Source organism: Pteronotus mesoamericanus, unplaced genomic scaffold (genome assembly GCF_021234165.1).
Source record: "Pteronotus mesoamericanus isolate MK-2021 breed Mesoamerican mustached bat unplaced genomic scaffold, CSHL_Meso_final contig_657, whole genome shotgun sequence".
Taxonomy (NCBI): domain Eukaryota; kingdom Metazoa; phylum Chordata; class Mammalia; order Chiroptera; family Mormoopidae; genus Pteronotus; species Pteronotus mesoamericanus.
This window is the reverse complement of record NW_026555229.1, coordinates 9521746-9547012: the sequence shown is the minus strand read 5'-3', so window position 1 is coordinate 9547012 and position 25267 is coordinate 9521746. Positions and strand designations below refer to the sequence as shown.

Below are 25267 nucleotides of genomic sequence, written 5' to 3'. Positions count from 1 at the left end.
CGCCTTTGTCTCTGGCATTCACACTGTATCGCCTCACACCTATGGAGTGTGCAATAAATACTTCTCAAATGAAGGATACAAATGCTTTAGAAGCAGACTGTCTTTTTGGATACTGGCACAAAAGAGAGTCCTTAGGAACCCAGGGAGCTATTACCTCCAGCTTTATTGAGGGGGGTGATGGGCGAGACTATATAATTTGTTTTTTCTGTTTTTAAAAATCTATTTATTTCACTCCTAATTGGAACTCTTCCACCAGCCTATGTCATGTGCCCACACCTAAACCAATCTCTGAAGCCCAGGTAATCATTGCCTCTGATTGGTCAGGCCTGGATCACATGATCACCTCTGACCCTGGGAGAGACTGAAGACAACCCCTGAGATAATATTCAGGGATCACTTGCTTAGTGTCAAGCCCCTAAGGGGGTCCCTAAGGGAAACTCGAGCCCTAAGCCAAGAGGCTTCGTGGCTTTGTGCAAGAAAGATTCTCTGTGGGAGCCAGACAAGAGGTTAAAGCAGAAGCAAGTGTATGGAACATGGAGGATAAGCAGGAAGAGCCACTCCATGGACAGCGTGGTAGACTCTCCTCATAAGAGAAGGAAGAGAGACCCCAACCATTTCTAGAGGTTGAGCTTATATCTGTTTGTTGTTTCTGTGGAAAATGACTGTTATGGGGAAATAGAGAGTGGAAAAACTGTTGGGGCTAACTTTAACCTCTACCAGGTATATTTGTAGTCTGTCTTCCCTTTATGGTGTGAGTACATGGTAAGGTACAAGTGAGTAGCTATTAATCTTTGCAGGAATTGTCTTTGTTCCAGCGATTCCTCATGGTCTGCCTGCATCTCCCATCTTCTGACTTCCCTGTCATGCAGCATGTAGCAGACCCCTGACTTAATTCTGTCTGACATCAGTTAATTTATATTTCTCATGGCCCTCACTTACATTATTAGGATTCATCAATGCCACTATTATAATAATGGCTAACCGTGTTGAATATCACTTCTGATCCTTCATTCCTAACATGTGCACACATGCGCGCGCACACACACATATGCTCGGACTAAATGGGAGTGGTTATTGCTAATAACAGTAAAGCGGGGAGTGGTCGTTGAGCAAAGAAAAAGTATTGGGTGTCCACTGCTTAAGATCCATGAGCATTCTATCACCTGTCAGTTCATATGACTGGCAAGGCCAGCTACAGGCTCTCAGTCTCATCACTAGAGTCTAGGGAAGAAGACCCCATTTGTGTCAGGGGCCACCCTGATATAGTCAACACTAACTGGGAAGGGAAGGTTGACTTACATAGCAGCAATCCAATTGCAGGGCTTCTACCCACAAGGGAATGCTGGTATCATATAGGAGGAGGATCCTGGATTGGATCGATTCCCCAAGGAATCTGCCAAACCCTGCAAGGGGACTGTTGATTAAATTTCACTTTTACCTGATATCTATTTTCCATTAGTCTTGACACTATGTACAGGAAGCCCCAGATCAGTTGCTCTGTGCTTTAGGAAGACTCTAATAGACCAAGGAAAAGAATAGAGTCTGTTCTTTCACTTGTTAGGTATTTAGGCTATCTAACTCCTCCCCCAACTAGGAGGCCAATTATGCAGAGTTTATATCACAAGGAAACTTTGTAACTGAATTAAAGTGTGGCCAGTTTTGTAGCACTTCAAACAGTGGAGTTCTTTAATGCATTCAGGGCCTAGCATCTCCTGTATTGGTTAAATTCAGTCCCTCTTCATCAGAATCTCAGTGACTGAGTAGGCTTATGCTTCGTTGGTAAATTTCTCTAATGTATTTACATACATGAAAGTAAAAGACAGCTTATATTCTGCAATGCACCTGTCGCATGAAGTGTAGTCAGCCTATTAGAAAATTAAAAGATATGCAATTCTGTCTCAGTGGGACAGGCTTTTAGCAGCCATTACTGTCCACCTGAGCCGCGGGAAGGGCACGCTGGAGGGGCACGTTCCCTTCCTAGACGGCTGAAGCTCACGTTCAGCGTGCCCCTCTCCCTCCAACGGGGCCTTGCTACTTGCGCCCCGGTCTGGGAAGAATGTACTTAATGTACTTTTCTGACCTTCAGGGAGGAGGAGGTTATTGAAATGAAAGTGATGTCGTATTTCAGTAATATCAGGCCTCCCTACAGAGGGCGCAAGCCCAGGGTTGTAATCTTTGTAGAGAGTGTGGCCACAACAACCCTCTGACTTTTCAATCTTAGAATCAGTCATACATACATATATATATCAACCTATAATTCTCATTCTCATTTGTTTATTCAACATAGATGAATGGATTAACACCTTTAATCTTTCTTCTTATTCTGGTCCAGGGGAGGGAAGGTGGATGAGCACGCAGATCAACAGCAGGCAGGCTTTTTCTTCCAGGTGTTAATTGTTTAGGGGGGCAAAAGTCTGTGGACAGTTAAAGCAAAAGAGGCGTGTAATCTGCCCTATGCAGTTGTATTGGATTAGGTACTTAAGCAGCCACCCAGAACTGCTAGATCTCAGAAGAAGATAAATCTAATGTAAATAGACCAACTGTCATACAACCATAAGAGTTTTAATAAAGATATAAGTGTTGCTTTTTTACTTTGCTCAGGTGTATATTTTCTCTTCTCAACTAGACTTTAAGCCCTTAAACCCAGCACCTTGCTGGTTTAATGATAATAGCAATGAAGCTAGTAATAACGGCAATAATGACAGCAATGATAAAAACTAGCTTTTATTAAATACTCACTGTGTACCAGGCATGATGCTAAGTGCTAGACATGCATTATTGCATCCTCTTAATTTATTTTTACAGTGTATTCCATGCCCCGCAATTAGTAAACAACAGCCCACGTACTTGCAGGAATGCCAGTTAATAAACTTGAATCATTTCACGCGTATCCATCTTCTCGAGTCCCATCTGCCAAGTGGTCGATCTTTCTGTACCTAAGCAAATAAGCAAATATAATTTTAATCTCGTATGTAACTGGTTTTCAAAGCACTAGGACCTTCAGAGCAGCATTTTCCCTACAAATGGATACGTGGCACATTTCAGCTGAGCCCTTATTCTTGACAACATTGACCAGCTGACTTGGCCTCAGGGAGCAAGCGGCAAATGCCTTTGGTGTATTAGAATAGGGAAGAGGCTAGGAGGCAGCTGACCTTGTGGTGCCCGAGGGCTTCCGACCGGGCTGCATCAACAAGCCCTGGATGACGGAGTGGGACGCTGCTGTGCCAGATTAATGAGCTTTCACTCCCAGCTGGCCTTGTCACTGATTACACCTTAATCCAGGAGCAAGTTGCTGATGCGGTTTTGTGTTGTTGTTCTCGCGGGGAGTCAACCCAAGAGGGAAGAAAGATGAGCTGACCCAGAACAATTAACTCCACCTCAGAATCTTCTCCACCGTGCAGTGGATTAAGCTTTGAGATTTGGGCGAGCTGGTGGTTTTACTATATTGAAGTGAGATAAGCTTAAGGGCTGAGATAAATAAAATGTCAAAACCTAGAAGCAGTATTTCTGAGTAGAACTGTATTCATCTTTTCCCCTCTCCACAGCCAGGGTAATCGGCACGCTGCTGACAGAGGCTTAGCCGGTGAGAAACCCCTGGGCAATTCTGGAAGGGCCAAAAGCATACGGTCTTAGCAGGACACACATACCTCCCGTGCTTCTCTGGGGTAGAGCTTGCCTGGCGGAACGGGCTTCTTTTCAGTTTCAATAGTATCTTATCTTCAGATGCACATAAAATACAAACAGCCTTCTGAACAGATGTCCAAAATTATACATTCGTCCAACAGCAGTATCTGCTCTGGGGGGACAAGGGAGATAGGATTCAAGTTGAGAGAGTGGGTCAGGCTGTCTGTTCAATTCTGCCCTGGGAGCCTGCTCCCAGGGGCCACTGTGGCCTGTGTCCTGATCCCAGGAGACACTGTGTGTCTTCTTGGGTGTTACATGCAACAATTATTGGGATTGTTTGTGTCCCAGTGGCGTGTTTGTGGTGGCAGCGTCCGTGGAGCTGGCTGCGGCCGGGGCTCTCTGCACAACACCAGGGTTCAACCCGAAGCCAGTGGCTCTGCCAGCCCCAGGGCGATTCTCATTAGCTGGAGGTCTCTTTTCCCCTCCTCCTCCCCATCCAGGGCAAAAGCAAAGGGCTGCTGGGGCAGATTGTTAGTGTGGGCCCTGAAGGATGTATTGCTACAAAAGCCAGCTTTCTGCCAACTGTGGAAATAGGGATACCCACCCTAAAAAGAGACTAGAGCTACAGTGGGGTAATTTCCCTGCAAGAGGGCCATCTGTGTCACCCCGTTTGGAGGACGGTATTCACTCCCCGTGCTTGCACGTGTTCGGGGCTGCCCCAATGGCCCGGGGAGAGCCACGTCCCCAGCGGGGCCTGGGGGTACTCCGGATCTGGTCCTTTGGATTCTGGAGTCTGTTGAGCTTTATAAGTCTCGCTCCCTTCCCCTAACAGCATCACAAACAACAGCTTTTGGTTTCTGGACTTACACATTCAGTTTATTAAAACTTACCATTATTTTTTTAATTAAAAAAAAAGAAGAATGTCCATTAAAATGAGCCAAACAAGGAAGAGATAGAAAAACAAAACAAAACAAAACAAAAACATGCTAATACTGTCTTATTTGCCACTCAGATCCAACTTCCCTGAGGTGTGTGATGCTAAGAGTTTTGGGTGATTCTGTTCATATCATTATCCCCCACCTTGAAAATGGCAACAGATATAAACATATGACAGGATGACATTTTTATGTAAGAAAATAGGAGTAGCTATTCGCAGGACTCTGACAAACTGTTTATTTCACTTAATGAGTCATGGGCCCCTGTCCAGAGGAATGCATTAAAAAATGGGTCAGGTTTATAGGCATCAAATGGTATGGATGTTGTATGCTGAATTAAATGACTGCATGCTTAATTAACTCATGCAGCACTTCAAGTGTTCTCTGGGCTTTTTTTTTTCTTTTTATCCTCATAACAAGCCTATAAACCATGCAGTACTAGTAGCTCAGGTTTACAGATCAGAGAAATGAGGCTTAGAAAAATTAATTGATGCGCCCAGTGGTCATACAGCTGGTAACTGGCAGAGCTGACTCTGGAGTACATTCTCTTAATGCCTGTACTACACTGCCTCTCCATTACCTTTTAAATGGATCTTTAGCTAATTTCCACAATATTTGCTATCACTTACGGTGCTTCAATAAACATATTTATAAGCAAGTCCTTGCACTTTGGTAATTTCCCTCCGTGAAGTACTCTAGAGTGTTAACAGTGATATTGCGGTATCAAAAATAAATGTATTTATAATGTTGATAAATACCTGCAATTACTTTCCAAGGTTGGAATAGTTCACCTACCCACAGACAATGACAGATTGTACATCTCTCAACAATTTCACCAGCATTACAGATTGTTAATACTTAAAATTTTGCTAGATTTTTGAGTGAAAATGCATCTCGATCTCAGTGTGTTCTAAGGGGGCATTTCCCTGACTATTAGTGATATTGACTGATAGTTCATTGGTCTGCGGCACTGATGACGTCCCCCAACCAAAAGAATTATTTCTTCCTCAGTAATCCTATAATATATTATGTAACTTTGTCTCAACGGTTATCCAATATTTATATGGTTCAATTAAAAAACATCTACTAGCCCCGTATCCTTTGCTTAGCACTGTACTGTAAATAAAGGCATGAGTAGGATATTGCTCCTTTCCTGCCCTGGCTGGTGTGGCTCAGTGGATTGGGTGTTGGCCTGGGGACCAAAAGGCCGCTGGTTCAATTCCTGGTCTGGGCACATTCCTGCATTGTAGGCTGGGTCCCCAGTTGGGGGTATGCAAAGAGGCAGTTGATCAATGTTTCTGTTGCACATTGATGTTTCCCTCCCTTTCTCCCTCCCTTCCCCACTCTCTAAGTATAAGTAATTAATAAACAAAAATAAATAAATAAATAAATAGTTCCTTTCCTTCAAAAACTCAAAATCTAATGAAGGACAGGCACTCAGTGGGTGATTAGAGAAGTATGACAAATGTGGTGTAAAAGTTAGGTACCAGTTACTGTTGATGTTCAGCATTTTCATAGTAGCCTGGAAACTCAAAGACTGTGACCATGTTATTTTTATTTGCTTGGCACCCAAAATAGAACTTGACACATATTAGGTATCATTAAATGTTTTTTGCTTAGACAAATTGTATATTTCTATATAGTATGTTAAGAAATGTTTTAGGGTCTCTGATAGTCAGTTTTGTGTCTCATACTTGTTTATATCCTCAGTTTTTGACCTCATGCCTTACATAATGCTGTTTTGAATAATGTGCTAAACTGAGGAGGATCTTGTGAAATTGCACTGAAAGAGTAAGAACACAGCCAGTGCTAAGTGTGCAAAGTCCATAGAGTGCTCTGCATGCATGGTAACCCCCTGAATTTTGACAAGATGTTCCTGCACGCCCTCATGAAGGTTCACGAAGGTTGTTTCTACAAGGTTCTGGCTGCATTCTGCCCAGAGACGCTGCAGGGCTCCCTGGGACCTCTGTGTTTGGTTCTCTGCTGAGTTCTTCACTTCTCCTTTTAGTAAGTAATGGATGAGACACACACATTACAGTAATACAATAAGCAATTATTGCCCTGAAGTCCTAGTAACTTTATCAATATGAGTCCAGGAAACTAATGCAGAAATATCAAACCTGGTTACAGAGTCGGGAAGCATTTAGAATGTTAATTCCCATTTTGCTACATTGCCTTTGAGCGTCACGTGGTGGAATGCTGTACCTGTGGAGTCACCCGAGACACAGATCACCACCATCCGATTTCCTGATAGGAGCCAAGTGTTTCCATATCCTCCTCACCCCTCAGAGAGCTTTTCTTCCCCCTTGGTGCTTTGGTTTGTCCTTTGATGTCAACACTTGATCTTCTTATTAATAAGTATTCAGACAGTGGGGATTAAATGTTCTTGAAGTATGGGCATCAAGACGGTCAAAAGATACCCCAGACACGGTTTAATTCTAACTTTCAAGCAGCCTACAGTCTCATTATCCAATCAACAGGACTAGCGCATCCTTATTTTTTAGGTGTCAGCCTGAATACCGCCTTATTTTTAGAAAACCATTTATCTCCACCTTATTAAAAAGACATCCGTTGTTTTGTTCTTTAATTGCTCCTTATTTTGTTCACTACATGTGTCATGGTCCATAATGATTTTACCTACTGCTTGTCTATTGACTGATGCCACCACGATGACACATAAGCTCTCTGAAGGCAGAGATCTGTCCAGCTTCTTTCCATGGTATCTTAAATGCCCAAGAAAGTGCCTGGCACCTAGAAGTTCAAGTGACATTTGTTAATTGAATGTCTCAATAAATGCATACCTGGAATCATGCTGAAGGTATGAATCCAGATGTGACTGTGATCTGGCAGTTGCCCTTTAGGAGGTCACAGCCTGGAGGGGAGACAGGTAAAGAAATGAGAGACTATATGAGTGTGCCCGTTGCCGTAATAGGGGTACCATGATATACTCTGGGCTGAAGGGAAACCTTTCTGAATGAAAAGACACCTGATCTGAATCTTGAAGAACAAGTAGGAATCACATTAGGAAAGGAGGCTAATTATTTATTTATTGAGTTTGCACTAGATTCTAGGCACCTTTAGATGCTGATAGCAGAGCATGTTGAGAAAACTGCACAAGGTTACAGTGCAGGGTATGTAGGGACAGAGCGTTTGGAGATGATTTTGGAGGAATAGAAATGGCCAGTTTTACATAGAAATACATAGTTTTCTGTACTGTGTGTTCCCAGAGGAAGTAATACATCACGGAAAGGTTTGGGACAAGGGAAACACTTGATGAAATGTGAATTTTAGGGAAAAGATGATCTTGCTGTTATGTTGAGAATTGACAAGGAAAGAGTGAAACTGCTGACTAGGAGAACAGGAGTCAGCGAGGGAAGAAGCAAGAGATGAAAAGGAGCTGACTTTTCAGGGCTTGAAGGGATGTAGTGTGGGATAGGGGGGCGGTACTCATTCCAATTGATCTTATAAAGTAAAAATGAACAGGACTGATTGGGTGCGTGGGAAGGCGAGAGGAAGAGACATATCTACAGTGACTTTCCTGCCTTTGTCTTGGAGCGGATAGTTGACAGTGAAGTTATTCAATGCACACATCTGCTCTGCTGAACACCTACAACTAGTGAATGAGAAGGATGTATGGAGACAGCTCTTTGATGGAAGAAGCTGTAAAGTGAAATAAAGGACGGAACATGACTTTGCATAAAAAGGGGTCACAGAATAAAGGGATGGCTCCTTTTCTTTCAGTGGGGACAACCCCGACCATGTTTTATAGGGGGAAAAAACACTGGGAAGAGAATAAAAGTGCAGGAAAATCAGGAGGCAAAAAAGCTGGTGGAGAACTGAGTAGCAGAGAGTATATCCATTTGGAGCTCCTGTGTGTGAGTATCCGGCCATTGCAGAACCAGGGGCGGGGCAGAGGTGGGGCATCTCTCTCCCCACACAGGGAGCACAGAGCGGGTCACACACAGGACAGCCTTCCCTAGAGACCCGGAGCTGAAGGAGTGCCTGCCATTTGGTGTAAGGTCAATGGCGAATGGACGTCAGAAGGGGCTTGGCAAGCTGAAAGAGCTGCTGAGGGGACATGGAGAGGGATTGACTGCCCAGGGCCATGCAGGTACTGGGCTGGTGTTGCTGAGATCCCAGCAGAGGGTTGTCCTTTGCTCCAGGGAGCCTTGAGTAATACTCAGGAAGGCAGCTGGTTATGTGGTTTGGGGGAGGCTTTGAGAAAGCACAAGACGGCAAAGGGACTGAATGTTTTGGAGGGGTAGACAAGGGGTTCCAGGCTCAATAGAGGACAAAGTGAAACCATGGGTTGCTGGAGGGCGAACAGTGAAACAGCAGGGCCCTTAATTCGAGCATGTTTAAAAGCCAAAAGAACAGTTAAGAAATAATATTGCGAGGAGTGTGGCTTTTTATATTAAACTTAGAACATATGTAACCCCCAGGGGACTCTGTGAGAGGGCACCGGTCAGGGCAGGTGCAGTTAATCAGAAAAGCCTTTGATTAAAGCTGCTGTTAAGAAACCCACTGAGCTCTGCAAAAGGAGCTGCCGTTCATCTGCCTGTGTGTGGGACAGAAGAATCTGCTGTCAGGTCCCCCGTGTTCGAGAGATGCAAGTGAGAGCTCACCTCCGCATCTTTGGGGAACACTCAGCAGCCTCTTTCTCTGGGTGGTGGTAGGTTTTCTCCAGGCAGCTCCTCAGCCCGAGACCTAAGTCCTGTGTGGTAACCACGTGTGTTAGTCACTGTGGGACCTTTGTTAAAACAGAGGGGCCAGCCCAGATATCATTAAAGTGATGTCAATTTTCTTTTGGTCACCTTTTTACACTTTTCATTTTTTTTCTTCCTACCATTGGCTCTGGAGCCCATGCCTAAAATTTAAAAGTCCTTTTTTTTTTTTAGTTTAATTTTTGGACTTTTATTGACCTTGCCTTTGGCGTCTCCTATTCTTCTATTGAGTATCTTTCTCAGCTTTGATCATGCCACTTACTTGAATTCTTATTAAAAGATTTTTTATCGTTACATGTTCCCAGCAATGGTGAACCACTTGTAGATTCTGCCAAACTGTATGTGCTCTTGGAAGGCCATTCTGTAAACAGGTCAGCATTTGGACTGGGGTGTTGGACTGCCCAGCACAAACCCAGGCTCTGTCCACTTACCCTCAAGGGACAGGGAGGTTTCTTTATCTCCCTGCTTCATTTCCTCATCAGAAAAACAGGCTGTAATAGCATTTATTTCATAGGGTTATAGAGACAATTAGGTTTAAAATGCATCACCTCCTACATAATATAAAACAAACAAAAACCTTGGATCATGTCCTTCTCTGGTCTTTGCTTGAAAAACCTTCTCCCTTTTATTCAATTTACCTAATAAATCTAGCCACTGATTTTGATGATTTACTCATATACAAGGTACTCCTCTAAGCACCTTATTATATGTATGAGCTAAATCCTCACAAAAGCCCTGTGAGTTTGGTGCCATCATTATACTCATTTGATAGATGAATGAACTTTTGCATAAGGTCACAGGAGCACTGAGCAACAGAGAAGAGATGGAGGTCCAGGCAGTCTGGCTCCAGAGCCAGGCCTTGAAACCCACACAGACCGTCTCTTATGTGATCCCTTTCCTGACCACACTGTGCCACACAGAATAAACTACTGCTCATGTGCTGTTACTTTTGTCATATTTTCCTTTTCGGATGTACTACTTTGAATTATAAGCACTTTCAGCATACAGTCATATCCTGGTACTTCTTGGCCTCAGATCTCATCAAACCCAGTTCTCGTTGCATTTTGATGAGAAAAAAATGTTTCTGTTTGCTTGGGACTCGTTGCACTTGCTAGAACTTGCAAGAGTCTTTATGCTGCCCTGCAAGAGAAAATGCTTCATCATTCCATTGCTTGCTTGCCATTCGTGGGTTTTGGCACTAGTCAAAAGTTCCAGAATAAATTAATGATGAGTACCGAGGTACCACTGATTTATTACCCTTACCGGGACTATTTTAAAGCTAGCTTTTTATCTTATTCACCTTTGTATCCCCAGGTGCAAATACAATTCTTGGCCTATGGTAGATGTTCCATAAAAAGGAGTACCAGGACAAATGTATTGGGAAAAGAAGCTTTTTAAAGAAATTATCTGTGCCATCCGGGGATTTAATTAATTGACGTGAAGCTTCTTCCATGCTATGTATCATAGGTAATCAAAGGTTAACAGAAGGTAGTTTACTCAAATGTCAGGTTCTTACTCTCATTTATTGTCATTGCACATCAAGGAAGTGACAGATATTAATTTGATGTCAGCACGTAAGTCAACACCTTGTGCTGTATGTCTACAATGATGCTTCCATGAGTGATGGTAAAGTGGAGATGAGTTTATTTCTATTAGCATCTCATAGTTTGTTTTCCTTCTGTTTGCATTAATGTTTCATTTAAAAACAAATGTAATGTTGAGTCCATTTGAATTAATCCTGAGCATGGCATATTGTGCTGTCACTAGAGAATTAACTTTAGCCGTTGGGATATGGGACACCTTTACTGACTAGGTAGAGTGGTAGACAGGGGCCAGGGAGCTATTCATGTCAGCGAAGCTCACCACCAGGGGAGGGGGCTTTGCCCTTTGCATCAGAGGACAAGAAGAATGCAAGTAGCATTAGTCGAGACTTTTAGAAAATGTTTTTTATTATTTCAGGTGAAGTTTCCAAAATACTGTTCATCCATAAATCAAGCTGGGGCACTTTCAGCTCTGTTCTCCTCTTTCAGAAGGGGAACGGTGTGCTGAAGAGCCATTCCTCAGCACGGCTTTATTTCTTTCTCCTGCTGGGATGTATTAGCAAGGTCATCACCTTTGGTTTATTGGCTTCAAACAATCTGTGATTGCAGAGGATTATGACTTCTTAGCTTGCAGAAGCCGAGGATGCAATCAGTTCATGAAAGGCACAGGACTTACCTTTTTTTCTTTTAAAAAATGTATATTTATTTCTGCCAGCATTTCTGGGGATTTAGACTTAAAAGAGCTTTTGAAAAGAATTTATCTCTGAATGTCCTGCTTCATCACACCTTTCAAATAAGAACACTGAGTCAGGCCAATGTGAACTTAGTCTTAACGCTTTGAGTTTGAAAGAAATAGGATGACTTCACAAAAATCTGTCTTTCCCATCCCCAACTCTAAACCAAATTAATTGGGAAATTTATACTCATTGCAATATGCCAAACACATACCCTTTGAAATAATTGGGGATTTCGATTAGCCATGCCTACAGGGTAATAAATCAGTTCTGTTCTTTGGTGCGACAAGGGGATTTGTGGTCTGAAAATTGTTAGAACTTGATTACTATACATTGTGATACCAATTCTTTTACTTATATTGCCATCATTTCCTGACTTTCTGGATCACCTCAGCCTGTTACTGTCAACCTCCCTGTCGGAAATCTATTACTTTTAACCTCCAGGGAGTGTCAGAGTTTAAATTTTCCTTCTCCTCCTCCATTGCCTGGGACATTTCCTTTTTGGGGGGTTGCAGAAAGCAATCCCAGTGACCTGTCTCTTACACACTTAACAAACGTTGTGACATGGGGGCTCTCCTTGTACCAGGCTGCAGTGGGTCCCAGCCTGTAGGAGCCTTGGCAGTCAGGCTAATGCTGTCACCAAGTGCCTCCACCCACTGCTGCGCTCTTGATAAAAGTCTGGCCCTGGCGTCCCCGTTCTTGGCAGCTCTGCAGAGGTCAGAGGCCCATGCTCTGATGCTATGATGACCCTTGAATCTGTGGACTCTGCCTATTCTTACCACTTTTTAAATTTGGGTCAGTTTTAGAGTAGCTATAAAACTGGAAGACTCTTTTGTTCCAAAGGACCCTGCTTATTTCCTCACTGGGCAGTCAGAGCACGTGAAACAGCAGCTCCTCTAATCACGAGGAAGTGTGAAGGATGCAGCAGGTGCGCAGTGAAGTCAGCTTCTGTCCATACCCCAGGCAACTGGGAAAGGCTGCTTTTATGAGAGCCCTGATTAGCTTAGTTTCACTGGCCAGCATGGCAGCCTGAGCTCCATCAAATCTCCACCTTTGCTCTTGGGCATGAATTCATTTGTGTTCCTCATCTTCTTCAGGTATAACTTTGCACGATATATTCAGACTGAAAATTAGAGCCATTTCTCTCATTCCAAAGACCCACTGTAATGGGGCAAAGGTCAAGGTGCAGATATCAATCTAATTTATAGTGGCAAACGCTAAACTAATTGGTGTGTGGTGTATTAAGTCCCTGAAAGAGGTCTCGTAGAAAGGCAGAGAGCAGATCAAGGTTGTGGATTTTGGTTCCTCTTCCCTCCACTTCCCAGACCTGTTTTCTTCATTGATTTGACACTTTTTACTACTCAGTGGCACCTATACCCATGCACTGGAAATTAAACCGCCCTTCCTTTTCTTGTGGATTCTTTATCTTGATGGATAAAATATTGTTGAGTTGTTCACTTAATCTATTGAAAGTTTAGTTAATATTACCCTCTCTGGTCTCGTTTTCCTCTTGTAAACTGGATCAATAATACTTCAGCATTTCAGATTCAAGGGAATGCACATATGCTAATTTAAGGTTGGACCGAGTGTTCATTGTTTTTTAACCAAGGGCAGAAATTGATAAAAAATAAGGTGGTCCCAAAGAACTGTGAGTAATTTTGTCGATGTTAGATAGTACCCTGCCATAACTGAGAAGTCTACTGTTTTGATTTTCCACACTGCCATTGGAGCTGAGGCTGCAGTATATTCAAGAACAATCTTTTCAGATGATACTTTCTTTTAAGGGACTGGAGATATAATTTTCTTCTGAGGCGTATGTGAAACTTGTCATCATCAAGGCCACAGTTGATCTGCGGAAGAAATCAGAGTTCAATGAATCCTTGAACAATAGCTTTGTTTCCAGCTGCCCAGCATCCACGAAAACCTAATTCCCCACAAGTATGTCTCCTCTAGGTTTATGTTGAGGAAAAATGTATTTGATTCAGATATATAGTAGGGTCTCATATAAGTTGAAAAAATAGAAACTAGAGAATTGCCTTCTATCTGTGAACCTTGCTTTCCAACTCATATACTGGGGATAATAATAATTCTATTAAGCAGGTTACTATAAAGAGTAAATAAAAATTTTTAGCAACTTATCGGCACATTTTAAATTATAAGAGATGCAAACCTACTGAAACTCAGGTCTTCTGATTGTAAAGGAAATAAGGCAGAAGAGCTGGCTATTGTTGACTGAAGAGCCTCGGTGCAGCTCGGTTTCCTCATTTGTAAAACGGTATTCCAGAAATTCTTTCTGTCCTTAAGCCTGCTACAGATACCTGATAACCCACATGCTCTGCAAGCTATGAAGTGCTCTTTGGATGTTAGATGTCTTTAGCTGGGAGTGGAAACTTGACCTTTGTGCTTTCTTCCACCGTGGCAGGGGACATGCTGGGCACAACTGCCCAAGTATCATTGTAACTCACTGGATGTAGGACTCCTGCAGAGTATTTAGTTTGCAACTTTTTTTTTTCTTGCTTTGTACCACTGGAGCAGAGAAGAATATCTGTCACATAGTAAGTGCTCAATAAGGATCTCTTTAATGAAATAGTGAATTAATAAATCACTGATTTGAGTTTAGTTTCCGTTCTATTGATCATATTCCTGGCAATATGCTAAGCATAATTTATACTCAGTGGCTCTTAATCCTGGGCATATTAGATTCTCCTGGGGAACTTTAAATAGTACTATATATGTGGCCCTACCAAAAACAGGTTGAATCAGAATCTCTGGGACTGAGCCCAGGACATAGGTAGTGTAAAAGCTACCCAAGTGATTTTAATGTGTGGTAGACATAGAATCAATGAACTCTTAATCCATTGTTTTCCTGGGGTTTGCTTGACTAGGCGGCCTGCTGATGTTGCCAATTACTTCTGGGCATCCGACTTTCAGGGAACATGTTCTCCCATCTTGCCATTTGTCACGGCTAAAGTATTCTACATTAACAAGGATGCAAATTTATCATCCACATTAATGGGGTAATCTCTTTTGCATCTCGTCCCTGAAACACAGTCGTGATGTCCATGTAAATCATAAACTTAGATCCGTTTGTAATGTGAAGGAAAACCTGTAAATCAGGATGGAGAAAATTAATGTTGACAAAGATCCCTGATATGCTGTAAATTGCGGAGGCCTGGGTCTCAGGCTGGTTTCAGAATCACAGCTCTAAGTAATTACTCTCTAACTTTATGAAATGAGGAGGCAGCACCTGCGAGGCGGTGGGAAATGGAGGCTAATTCCTATTTAAGTGTTCAGTTTGCAACTCTTGTGGCACAAACCAGCTAAAAGTCGCCATTGCCACTGGGGCTGGCATTCTTACCTTGAAGGTACTTCTTATTCTAAGGAGGGCGGAGCAGTCAGGCTCACATTGCGTGTTTGTTGAGGATGTCCTTAGAGCAAAACTTGTCTGGATTCTTTGGAATTCTGCTGCCCCCACTTTTTTTGGGGGGGGCTAGTTAACATTTTCATTCAGGTCCCACTAATGTGTGATTTTGTGCAAGGAGCAAAGTCGCATTGCAAACAGGCATGCACGCATGCGGTGAGGAGTAGCAGGAAGTGTCACTATCACTTGAAGACAACAACATGCACCTTTGCTTTGTCACCCAGTGACACAGTTAGATAACAACTCAAGATCCCCGTAATGACACAGGTGACAGGAGTGCGGCGAGGTGCTTCAAGGAAGGGTGATTAGATGCCAAAATGAATGCCATCCGGGGAGCTATCAGCGGCCAAATGTGAAGTTATTTTTACTCAAGGCAGTAATTTCTACTCTGTTTTTGAAAACCTTAGGGTATCTCCAGGTATATCAAAAAATGTCATACCATTCTCCAAAATAATGATATCCTCGTAGAGTATATTAATACCATAATGTGTTTTTAGCAGTGAGCATGGAGGTGGGTGAAAATTCACCTCAGGTCGCTGGCCCAGAGGTGAGGAATCAAATGGACAGCCGATCTGCTTGATACACCATTTCCCCGTGAGAACACCCCCTGAGTATAACCATCCATGTCCCCAGGCCCGGTGCTTTTTTGAGCCTCCTGGAACCATGCGTGTCTGTGACTATTCCTGCTGCTGTGGAAGAATCGGCACTTTTGTTCCCCACCTGACATTTTCCCTCTCATTGGCACATGCCACCCGGATTTGTGGTGCCATTATCTCCTACCACCCTTTTGTTTCCCTTTTTGCTCTTACCTTTGATTTCAGAAGTGTTTTTAAAAAAATGGATGGTGATTAATAAACCGCATGGCAGGCAGGACAAAATGAACAGTGGTGGGCTCATGTTGATAGGCTGTGCTGTCTGCCGATAATTTACCAGGGCAGAGTGCTGGCATGCCCAGCCCCACGAGGAGGACTTCTCCCTGATCTTCCACCAAAAGGATTCTTGAAAGTTTCCATTATTCATGAGGCGTGAGCCAGGAAAACTGCAGGAGGCTGTCCTGCGATGATGCGGCTGAGCTGGTGGGTCTCCGGTTCAGGAGTCAGAAACAGGCAAACATCTGTATCTGTGCACTTGGGGAGACTGCCAGCTTTCAGAGAGAGATCTGTACGCTGGAGGCCAGCATGGTGAGACAGAGTTTTCTGCCGTTAGTACTGAGGATTTTGCCTGCTCCCTTCCAGGCTCTTCCCCAATGAGTTCTGAGACCCTGCTCTTTGCAGCTGCTGCTGCCCCATCACACTGAGCATATTTCATCACTTTTCTGTCTTGCCTCTACTGTAAACTCTCTGATGGTAGGACAGTGTTTCTTTGTATATCCCTCGCCTACGGGAGTGCCAGGCACATTAAATAGGCTCATTAAAATTAATTGAAGGAATCACCACGTGACCAAATGAGTAAAGATCGAAAAGGATATTTCTGGGATTCTCTAGGTAGGATCTAAGTGAATCCTCCTCCACAATATTATTGAACCCTCAGGGCCTGCCAGGAGAGGAAGGTCAGCACAAGGATTTCCAGGTCTTCTCAAAATTAGGAAACAAATCAGACAGTATTTATTTTCTCAGGCTTCTACTCCACTACCTGTGGCTTTCCCAGAACCACATACACATAATTTGTGGGGATCGGAAGGCCACAGTATCCGCATTCGTCCACCGCATAGATGGCCGCCACAGTTTGGCTCTAGGAAATTCTGACTGCAAGCTCCACTGAACTCGGCTAAGGTCAGCCTGTCTTTCAAAGGCAGGTTTCACTGCAACCTGTCGTTGATCACTAAAGCTTTTGAGCAGATGTCAGTGGAGCAGAGGTCGTTGGAAACATAGGACATAGGCTTGCTGGACTTTTCACAGAAATTTCACGTACGAGCCTTACCTGACTAACAGTGTGATCTATAAAAGCAACCCCGCAAAAGTCAAGAACCATATGATTTCACTCATATGTGGGATATAAAACTGAAAGCAGCAAATGAAAACCAAGACAAACAAACAAAAACTGATGGACACAGACACCAGCGTGGTGGTACCAGAGGGGAACGGGGATCCCATATACTTACGGTTAACAGAGGGAGATTCAACCTTGGGTGGCGCACACACAGGGCATTGTACAGGTGATATGTTATAGAATTTTATACTTGAAACCTATATCATTTTATTAACCAATGCTGTCCCCATAAATTTAATTTAAAGACCCCACAAAAAAAAGAGTCCTGACTCCTAAGAACCACTGTATCTTCCTGGGTTCTATTAAGCAAAAACAAAACATAAAGCAAGATGTACCTGATTCAAGCACGTGCAACATAGGTAGAGCTCTCCTGTATGGATGCCATGCCTGTGGGCTGTTTTCTTTAACACAAAGACAGTGATTTATGATGAGATGCACAAATGTACACATACATGCATAAACCTACACATGCCAGCTTCTGCATATTCCCAGTGGCAAAATGAGGCAAGGCTTGCAGAGGGTTCTGCAAATAATTTGTATTCAGAGATACAGCAGTCCTGCCACATCCTTTGCAGGGTAAGCTGATGACTGTTTACTCAAAGCTTAATGACTCTGTTAGGAGTGACCTTTCTTAGTGATTTTCTAACCAATCAGTCTTAACCCTTTAATGAATTAATTTTCTTAAGCAAAAGGGGGCCTTCCCCTTTCTTCTGTCTGAGCAAGCATTCCTTTACACCCTATTCAAAATTATTAGTTCAGGGATTTTAGTGGCTATACACCATTTATTTTTATTTTTCTGGTTGGAATCTCAGCAACAGAGTGTTCTGATTTATACTATGTGTGTGTCTGTGCACATGCAGAAGCGTATACCCTTGCAAGTATGTGAGGTCATGTGTTTGTTATGGAAACCTTGCTGACTATTCTAAAATTCAGCTAAGAACAGCAGCTTAAGTGACAAAGTTTGATTTTCTGTATACTCAGGATACTAAAACAATGGAAGGAAAGTGAACCAGAAAGCCTGCAATACAGCCTTTCTTGGGTGATCTGCTTTTTCAGAAGCTGATTAGGGCGATGATATGTCTCAGCGGGGCTTCATTATTATTAGAGACAGGCAAAGAAGGAGAAAGAGACTGTGCCTTTTCTTTTATAATAAGGCCACCTTCCTCTGGAGGAAAAGTAAACACAAGCCCTGTCTCTGTGGATCCCAGTTTTCTCAAATGGGCCAATTCAAATCTTATTCTATTTAATATCCCAGGCTTTTCTTCTTCTTTTTAAATTGTTTGAATTTTTCCATTACCAATTACAGGTAGGTAAGCATATAATGGATAGTGGAAAGCAGATGGAAAAAGGATGAACAATTAAGACGATTTTAGAAATCTTTTGTTCTGGAAGACTGTATTCTCTTCTGGTCTCCCAAATAATCCCCTTTCAAGTCTCTCTCTAAGAGTAAGCCACCCTTAAGAAGGAAGCAGCTCTTCACCCCTGAAGCAGATTCATAGAGACAGGGTGAAACAGGAGGCGCCGCGGCATCCTTGCCTGTGGGAGTTGGTGCCTTTCCTAGGGATGTTCAATGTGTCTTGTCGTTGGTATGTACTTTATATATATACACCCTCTAATAGAATTCCTTAATTGCATGTTAACTGCAATGTAAAAGAAAGTTCTCTTTTCTTATAAAATGATATATATACACACACACAAATTTATATTCACTGTAGAGAAAACATTTGATAAATAGAGAAAGTTTATTTACTAAGAAAAAAGGCAAAAGTGAGAAAAAGTAGCCATGAGGAGTAGGTAGGAGAAAACTGTCAACTTGCCTGCCATGCGTGGGGGCAGCCTTTCTTTCCTTGCCCCCTTTGCCTCCCCCCGGAAGAAAGGAACACTGCTGCCCCTAGACATTTTTGGAGGAATGGTTATGCTTTAAAGACCCTTGATCTAATATCTTAATACTACTAAAATTATTTAATAATTCTCTTTCTTCAGGCTTAACTTATAGATTTGCTCCTATGTATGCATCTGGGTGAGATTTTATAGTCTACTTGTATATCCTGCCTTCTTTCCTAATGTTTTATTATATTAATTTTAACCATATGAGATTATAATTTTTGACCATTTTTGAACTATAGGATGGTCCAATTTAATAGTAATAGTGAGCACTCAATAAAAGGTAACTGTCATTTGCTCAACATGTCACACAGATCACCTCATTTAATTCTCACAATATCCGACTCTGGTAATTACTTTTATAAATCCCCTCTTTTCATATGAGACACTCAAGGCTCAGAAAGGTAAAGTGACTTAGTTTAGTATTATATAGCTGGGAAGGAGGAAGCCAGAATTAAAAGTCAATTCTCTTTGACTTTAGAATTTTGTATTCAAGGGACACAAATTATTTTTTAAAGATACCTCTTTTTAATGGCTTCCTAATGTTTTCAATAGCATATTGAATGGATCTACTTTAGTATTTTTATCTTAAAAACATTAAATCCCCGATTAACATTTACATTGATTTTATTTTTTTATTACTATGAAGAATGCTGTGATGAACATCACTCTTAGTTTACGTATGACTGTATTTTCCCTGGTTTAAAATGCATTCGCTGTCTCTTGATCTGCTCCTGTGCACTCCATAAATGGAAAGCATGAGCCTTGAGATTTGCCAACAAGGAGGTTATTTTTTTTTTAATAGTCACTTTTCACCTTCAGAGTGTTTTGTTTTAGAATCTATTTCATGGCAGAGACCTGGTAGTGTCTTTATGTAAAACATTTGGTTTGTGCCCAGATTTCCAGGTACCTGACTGTTAAGAGAGCCTGATATACCTGTAACTGCAGTTCCTTTTCATCAAGAAAATCTTAACAAAAACATTGGCTTCACTTCTCCGTGGAACCTACTGTCCCCTGGGCTGTAGTATTACTGTCTCAGATATAGGACAGTGGTTTTCTGTTGTGTTGTTTTGATGGGAAGGAACAATTTTATCAAACAGAAATAGACTTAAAGCAATTATGTTTGAAATGCTGCATAAACATTTCAGGTTTTGTAGACATAAAAGGAAAAACTAATTGTCTAGCCTGAAACATTCTTACTTCTCTCAAGCAATTGTCGAATAGAGACAACCATGGGTCAGGAGGATCACTATTCAGGATTGGAGATGCTCAGGCTCTTGTCTTGGGTTTTCAATAGGTTACATATCAGTAAGGAAGCTTGAAACCATTTAGAAAGGATGCTTGTTAGCATCTGTATATTCAAACCAGTCTCATGCTAAGCAGGGAGATGGTTAATTTGGGTATTAAGTTTCTGCTGTTGGGATCACTGGTTCAGTGTGGTGGTGGTCCCATCCAGGAGCCCAAAAGCAGAGTGTGAATGGTCTGCCTTGTGGAAAACTAATCATTCAGAGGGGGCCGCCTGAGTCCTGGCTGCCAGCAGTGAGTCCTGGGAGAGATCTGAAGCGGCTCTGGCTGCAGAGGAAAACAGGATAGGGGAAGGGACCTTTGTGCCACTGAACTAAGAAGTAGAAGACAAGCACGTATCCAGAATTATGAGGCTTTGCCTGCTTCAAATCACCAGCACTGCCAGAGTTTGATATTTTAATGTATGAGGACTCAGTGATTACAAAATGATATTTGTAGTGCATACAAGGTAGGACATAACTAGGTTTACAGTTGTCCATATGGAAAATAATACAGTAATTAATAAGTAACAATACAAGAATAAAGTGTTTCATGTACACACAACTGTAAACCTACTTTTGCCCTACCCTGTATATTATATTAGATAGGCTCAAAGAGTAAAAGTGTAATTTTAACAAAAAATTTTGAGGTAGCTATGTTTTAGAAAGTATGTATTTCTTTAGTGCAAATTTATCTCCTGAATGAGTAAAAGGATTATTATGTTGCATAAATCAGAACATCTGACACTTGGTTGAAAGCACAACAAAGATTTATAAAGCCCTGGGTACTTGTGAAAGTTACACAAGAAATGCATTTTGCTTGTCTTTTCTTGTAGGGAAAACAGTGAATTCACATTACAATCATGTTACCTTAACATACAAAACCAAGACAAAGTTCAGTTACATGTAAAAATTTTAAAAATGAGCAGGGTGTTCCTACACTTCCGTCACTCAGGGAATATCCAGCAGCAGCATTTCATGGAGCTTTTGTTTGTTGACCTTGTTTTGCCTTTTTTACCACAATGGTCATTTTTATTATATCCAATAGACTAAGATTTCTCTCAATCATTGAGCACTTGTTCATACACCTCTGTCACCATACTTTCCTCACTAGAACAAATTGTTTAGAATGAAAAAGCAGATGATAATTTAGAAAGCCTTTTTCAAAAGAGAAGACACAGACTGAGAGAAAATATTATCAAAAGACCTATCTGATGGAGGATTGTAATCCAAAATATACAAATCACGCTTAAAACTCAACAGTGAGAAAATAACTCGCTTTTAAAAATGGGCAAAGGGTATTGACAAACACCTCATCAAAGACGATATGGAGATGGAAAATAAATATATGAAAAGATGTTCAACAGTATATAAGGGAAGCACAAATTAAAACATCAATATTATATTCCACACTTTTTAGAATGGCTAAAATCCAAAACACAAAACAAAATACTAGGGATGATGGGGAATAACAGGAACTCTCATGCATTGCTGGTGGGAATACAAAATGGTACAACTACTGGGAATACAGTTTGGCAAGTTCTTATAAAACTAAACATAATCTTACTGTATGAGCCAGCAATCTTACTCTTTGATATTTACCCAAATAAATTGCAAACATGCCCACGCAGAAAAGTTACACATGGATGTTTATATTGGCTTCATTTATAATTGTAAAATTGTGGGTTCAACCAAAGTGTACTTTAGTGGGTGAATAGATAAATAAACTGTGGATATCCAGACAATGAAATATTATTTAGCACTGAAAAGAAATGAGGTATCAAACCATGAAAACACATGGAGAAATCTTAAACACGCATTACTAAGTGAAAGAAGCCAATCTGAAAAGGCTACATACTTCCTACTGCATGACATTCTTGAAAGGGTGAAACTCTGAAGACTATAAAAGAATCAATAGTTGCCAGGGACTGGGTGTGGGGGTGAGGGAGTGATGAATATTGAGGATATTTAAGGCAGAGAATTATTCTTGAAGATACTCTAATGGTGAATTCATGCCATTATATACATTTGTCAAAACCCATAGGATGTACACCACCAAGAATGAGCCCTAATGTGAACTAGGGACTTTTGAGTGATGACTGATATGCCAATGCAGATGCATCCATTATGACAAATACACCGCGCTGGTGCAAATGTTGGTAGTGGGAAACGCTGCGTGATTGGAGGCAGGAGCCATATAGGAACTCTATATACTTTCCACTTAATTTTACTATGAGTCTAAAACTGCTCTAAGAAATAAAGCCTATTAAAAAGTCCCTGAATAATTCTGGATGATCTCTGTGCTTTGACTTTCTGATCAACAGCTTTACCTGTGTGTGTTGTTTGTTTGCTCTTATAAGTCCTTCAAAGGGGAACTGGGGATGTGTCCAGGTAACCTAACCTGCTGGAGGCTTCATGTTGCTCTGAAGCTACGTAGCCTCACCCACTATCCCTGCCCTCATCCCTAGCAAGGTAACCCTATAATTTCTTACTGGTTTGAGGTTCTCCATTAGTGCTCAGTGGTAGCTGTTTGTGTGAGCATGTGACATGTGGAAAATGCTCCAAGGAAATCAAAACTTGCCCTGGGCTCAAAATTAAAGTGCCCAAAATAACTCATCCCTTTCATTCTTCCTTAAGCTCTAATGCTCACCACCTGAGGAGACCTGTCTACTCAATAAGACTGTCCATTTACCAGTGGCATTTTCAGATTCTTGACCTTTTTATATATTTCATAGTGTTTTCAACTTCTGGGACTTCAAAAGTTCAGCAGATCAGAGGGGATTTCTCAACTCCGTATAAGATATAGCACAGAGGAAAGCAATTTCTTAGATTTCCCTCATGGGAGTAAGGTGCTTGCATTGTATGAGGTAGGACTCTTAAGAGAGTGTTTCTGGAAAGCCAGCCAGCATGGAAAGAAAGCAGCATTGTTCAGACTGAATGTGCAATGGGCAGAGGAGGGATGTCAGCCTGCTTACCTGGTTTTGTCTTCCTGGGCACCAGACAGGGGGTTTATCATTTCTTATAGCTTCTCCTGAATCTGTATAGTTTTTACTGAGGTACCAATGCTATAGATGTCATGATTCTAAGGTTACATGTAAGATAGAGGCCCCCATCCCTCCTCAACCAGGCTTCCAGTGTATTGATTTTCAAGTCAAATGATTGCTGTAATCTGCCAGGACATTGATACCTTTCAGTCAAATAGAGGAGTTGGTTAAAGGATATACAAATAGATCAAGAGGGTGAGAGGATTGTCTAGGTTGGTATCTTTACCAAGAGAGCCATAAAGAGTCACACTCAACCCCATCTTCCTTATTTCAGGAGGTTGGTGCCAGACACATCCGTTGAGCCTGGTAAGGACCCAGGAGGCAGAGGCATTTAGTAGTATTACATGTGAGGAGCTGGGTGAAGTAGGTTCCTTGACAAGCAGTTGTCAGAGTGCTGAGCTATTTCCTGTTCCTGTCACATGGTGGTGAGGGACAGTTTCACCTGTGTCCTCATACATTTGATGATACAAAGACTGGCACCTGACTCTTGACTGAGACCCAGTGGCCGGTGGGTTGGCGTCTGACCTCTGCCTGGAAATCCTGAGGGAGAGGAGCTGAGCAGCAGAAGCTGAGCCTGAGAGGGTGCTGCTGCTTTGGTGCAGTGGCTTTGGGGCAGGGAGTGTTCAGTGAGGACCCCATAGAAGAGACGTCACTGGGCTCCTCTCAGATTCTGTTCAGCAGGTCTGTCTGAAGGGGTGAGGAGACCAAGCAGTGAAGAGCATTGGAGTTGGGATACCAGCTGACTATCAGCTAGGCAGAGGGTTTGCGCTTGGTGCTTGGACTGAAGGTTCAGCCATGCAGTCCTGGGAGGGCAGGGGAGGGAGCCCAGCAACAGCCTCTGAAGACTTCACCAAAGAAACAGTCACTTTCACCATTTGCCACAGCCAGGGTCTCTGCGGGAAAGCAGCCAGCCATAGGAATGAATGGTCCTTACCTCTTCACCCACCCCCTCCCCTGCACCCAGGAACCGGGCAGCAGGTGGAGAGTGGATTAGATATTCAGAGCCGAAGACCACGCCCCTTTCCACAAGGCAGGTGTCTGCCTGAAAGGGAGGGGTTCAGGGTAGGAAGATAGGGAAGTGGGGAGGATGAGGGGGGGGTTTAACACACCCGAATATAGCCTTTGGATTTCTGTCTTCCCTTGGACATTTTAGTTACGGAATTAAGACAGTATATATGCTTTAAATTGACCTTGGGCCTGGCTACCTATTACAAACAAAAAGCCCAAGCACCTGCCAGAGATTTCCTCTAGGAGTAGGGGTAGATTGTTCCCAAAGACTAAAATTTAAGGGAGGGTAGAAACAAAACCGTGTTTCAAGTTAGTAGTCATGTTTGTTAAACACCTGGTTACAGATATAGGTGCGAATGTGGATGCTGGCCCTGTGTCCAGCCCGTGGGCTCCAGCCCCTGCAGCTCATGCCCCTCTTCGTTCTCTCCTCTTTGTCATGGTCCTTGTGCTCTGGCACCCTGTGGCGATGGGGAAGGAGTGGCGGGAGTGTAATCCCCCCACTTTTTTGGAATGGAATATTGTAGCCTCTGAAGAAGGTGGAGGAATGTGTCACCCACTCCCTAACACCTACCTCAAATCATGAGCCAATCTAGGAGAGGAAACAAGATCATTTTAAAAGTGATTATACATGAAACTTAATAACACACTAAACCAGTGACGTACATCAGGAACTGGGAGCCCTGTTTAGCACGACGATAGGATTTAGCTTTTTTTTTTTTTTAAGTGATAGTTTTTTTAAAGATTTTATTTATTTATTTTTAGACAGAGGGTAAGGGAAGGAGAAAGAGAGGGACAGAAACATCAATGTGTGGGTTGCCTTTTATGCACCCCCCACTAGGGACCTAGCCCACAACTCAGGCGTGTGCCCTGACTGGGAATTGAACTGGTGACCCTTTGGTTTGCAAGCTGGCGCTCAATCCACTGAGCCTTAGCAGCCAGGACAGGATTTAGCTTTTAGATTGGGCCCTGGCTGGTGTGGCTCAGTGGTTTGAGTACTGACCTGAGAACTGAAAGGTTGCAGCTTCCATTCCCAGTCAGGGCACATGCCTGAGTTGCGGGCCAGGTTGGGGTTCCTGAGAG

General features: G+C 42.4%; 1 protein-coding gene across 2 annotated transcripts in view; it reads left to right on the top strand.

The window, feature by feature from the left end:
- The window catches only part of SORCS1 (sortilin related VPS10 domain containing receptor 1), a 470882-nt gene that overhangs the window by 172967 nt on the left and 272648 nt on the right, over positions 1–25267 (top strand). The window lies entirely within an intron of this gene.